General features: G+C 35.5%; 1 long non-coding RNA gene across 1 annotated transcript; it reads left to right on the forward strand.

Annotated features, from left to right (window-relative positions):
• Nucleotides 1-1308: 1308 nt before the first annotated feature.
• Nucleotides 1309-3465, forward strand: LOC127643435 (uncharacterized). Its single transcript, XR_007970519.1, has 4 exons — nt 1309-1429; nt 1838-2382; nt 2710-2776; nt 3194-3465. It is a non-coding gene; the product is annotated as an uncharacterized LOC127643435 (long non-coding RNA).
• Nucleotides 3466-3804: the final 339 nt, after the last annotated feature.

The following is a 3804-nucleotide window of genomic DNA, read 5'->3' on the forward strand; positions in this document are numbered from 1 at the left end:
GAAGCGTATTGCATTCACTTGAGAGAAAGAAAATCTACTCTGTTTTTCTGAATTAACGACTTAATTATCTCAGAATTACGAGATAATTTTTCATTAAAAAAAATATTTTGTTCTGTTTTTCTGAATTAATGAGATCCCTCAAAATCCTGCCAGGAGCTCTATTTTAGCTTGATTGCATGGAAGTAAACATGTCCCGCCTTTCAAGTTTAATCCGGTTTTATTTTACTTTGAGTCGTCTGAGACTTGGATGCGCATGAATTTATAGAGATATATTTTAAACTTGGCCTTCAATACAAAGACATTACTGTCTATGACATTTGTAATACTGTCATGGCTGAGACACGCTTTGATCTTCCAAAGGACACTAATCAAGCAATAGACTTGTACTTGCATTGAACACGAGAACTGGAATTCTAGAACTACTAGAATGGCCATAGCGGTCATTCTGACCGTTCATACTAGACTGTACCAAATGTCACGTCATATTTACATTCGAAACTTCTATTGAGGTTTTAGAATGAAGCTTCTAATGTCTGTCGTCATATTTTATGGCGTCATCACCCTAAAAATGTATTGAATAAAATAGAATAATATGGATCAAATGGAGCGCCAAGCGAACGCAGATAGTCCTACATTATACGATCTTTTTTTGTAATATATAATAGTGCTAGACTATATAAATACATAGGCCTATATATATTATATATTAGCTAGACTGCCCCGGAAGGTGCGTGCCTCGCTTTGTGTATACAGCAAGTTTTTTCCACCACAGTGAAAATGGTTTTGAAAGTCTAAACGCCAACAAACATGGATTGAGGCGGAATATTTCGTTAGATAAAAACATGTTGTGAATTTTGGAAATTATTACATCTATCCTTTTTCAATACATGTTGACTTTTGGACTTTACAACGCTCTGGAGTTATTGGAAATTGGAAATAATCCATATGTAGCCGCCACTGGAATCAAAATCCATGAATAAATGAATCTGTTATATTAATAATAAACACCAGGACACGAAATTTTAATTCTAATGAATGTGAAAATGTAATAGTTCATCGACAACCACAGAACTTGCTATTGTAGCTAATTACAGATACAAATTTGATCAGGCACGTGCAGAGGGGGGGGCGTTGGGTGCTTGAGCACCTGCCCCTTTGCCCCTTGGTGCCCAAAGTGCCCTTTTGTCAAATAAAAAATTCCTCTCATTTTTTTTATTTATTAAAGGCCCTTTGTGAATGCCTGCCTATGCCAAATCTAAATATTAGTAAAATGTATGATTAATAATTTAGCCTTAAATAAAATGATCCAGATGATGACCTTTCACCTGACGACGACCTCATCCGGGACTATTCCTCACGCCGCACGGCCGCAGCACGCGCATTTTTTAATTACCGGAAGATATCTTCAACACCGCGACCGCGGCAGCTGGTAAGTGGGGATTCATTCCCAGTGAAGTGATTTTGATGTTTATTTACTTATTATTTTACAAGAACGACGTGAAGAGAGCATGCAGATATGTTGTAAATATTGCTGTGTGTAGCCTGTAGAAGTAACGTTACGTTAGCTTGCTGTTTGAGGGAGAAAAGTTTCACTCACAGGCGTCGAGGGGTCTTGTCTTTTTATGCCTTTTGACTAAATTAAACTATATTATTATTATTTCAGTATTTATTTAAAAAAAAATGTAGAGTGCCTTAAAATAATTATCACAACAACACTGATAAGGCTTATACTGATTTTCTCATTCTCTGAATTATCATTATAAAAATAAAACAATTCAGAACAGGATTAAAATATAATTATATTTTAAATGACAAAAATATTTTCTTTCTACAACAGCAAAGACCACTATTCAGAGATGCTTTAAAGGAGGAGATAATTCCAAATGGGAAATATTGCATGCCTTCCATTGCCTGACAGTCCCAGAGAACTGGAAAACAGCTAGCATTCCAACAGCTGCACTCCAAGCTGTGAAGAAACTGTGCCAGTTCTACAATATTGAAGATGAAGACAAATTGCAGACAGAATTGAAGGTCTTCCATACGTCATACTCATGCCCACCACCAGCCAATGTGTCCTCTATTCTGTCAGTGGTCAAGGAAACCAATGCACATCTAGTTTTCCCCAACATGACTCTGCTGCTGAAGACATATGGCACACTTCCGGTGTCCACAGCAACTGTGGAACGTTCCTTCTCAAAACTGAAGCTTGTGAAAACCAAACTTCGCAGCCTTTGCAAAGAGGAGAGATTGTCTGACCTTCTTCTGTTGGCCATTGAGAAGGACATTCCAATAAATGACAATAATGTCATTAACATTTTTAGGGACATGGCCAACAGGAAATTTCTGTTATAAAAGTCTACAACAACTCATCAACACTTATTGGTAAGATTAATGCTACACTGTGATTTTTAGTAGGTGCCAACAGAATGAACACACACATACACATTTTAGTTTCTTTATTTATATTTTTGATTAGACATAATCAATCAAAATCCAACTACATCTCAGAGTCACAATGCAACTTGAAATCATGATCACAGTATTGTGTACTGTAGACAGACAAGCACACACACCTCTGTCTATATAGATGTTTGTGTCTCACTCTCACCCCTGCCATGGCCACCATCATCCTATCCCCCATTAATGTTTTTTTTTTTCTCAGATAATTTTACTTTTTTGAATCTGGTATCTTATTTTCTCTACCTGCAGCTCTTGGTGTGCAGCAGCCTCTGTGAGCATCTCCCTCTTATTTTCTTGGAGCAGTCAGCCTTGGCAGGTCAGTGAGCCAGTTCCAAACACTCTCAGCAATCTTTACATCTTGTCATATCTGTCAAACATATTTTACTAGATTGTCCTGGTCTTAACACAAGTAGAATGCTCTTTTATGAAGTTACCTCGTTAAAGGACTTATTTAATGAGATTGTGCCTGAAAAGGTTTTGGATTTCTTATCATATATTAATCTTAAAAAAATATTGTATAATATGACTTGCTATTTATATTTGTTTTGTTTTTATTGTATTTATATGATATTTGTTTTTTGTAATTGAATTCTTGCCATGAAAATAGCTTTGATCGCTGACATGGCATTAAATAAAACATACTACTACTACTACTACATCTTGTCATGGTAACATAACAATTGTTTAATCAGCTAATATATCTCCTATATGTTTGTTGTTTTAATGTCTACAGTCTCTCAGATCAACTCCAGTATTAGCAGCAGCAACAACAACAGCAAAGGCAGCATACTCACTCAAGGAATTTAGTAAGATTTTACCAGAACAGGTATCACATTAATGTACAAAATCTGTTGTATTTGCTGTAAAATAAAATTGCTGTATTTTTTCTGTTTGCTTTGTTTTTGTTTTTATTATATTAATGGAACTCTTGTATTTTTGTAATTCAGTTTTTGCCATCAAAATAGCCACAAATGCTGACATGGCATTAAATAAAACTATACTCTACTGTACTGAAACATGGGCCACGTTGATTTTACTATAACGGCTGTTCTTAATTATTCTGTATAACAGAGAAGAAAAAGCCATCAGGTTGGTACAACTTAAGACACTTCAGTTTCTAATTATTCTGGACAGAAAATATTTTTTTAACTTTTAAACTTAAAATTGTCTTTTCTGTTCTGTTTCTTTTCCAAAACTGCATCACAGCATTTGCTGCCGTATCAATACAGAATCATCCGTATCGATACGCGAATCAGCAAGGAATGTGTCACGATATATTACTGTATTGATATTTTGAGCACCGCGCTATTTAAAGCCTTGTTCCATGTGCCCCTTTTATACTTT

This window comes from Xyrauchen texanus, chromosome 5 (assembly GCF_025860055.1).
Source record: "Xyrauchen texanus isolate HMW12.3.18 chromosome 5, RBS_HiC_50CHRs, whole genome shotgun sequence".
NCBI lineage: Eukaryota > Metazoa > Chordata > Actinopteri > Cypriniformes > Catostomidae > Xyrauchen > Xyrauchen texanus.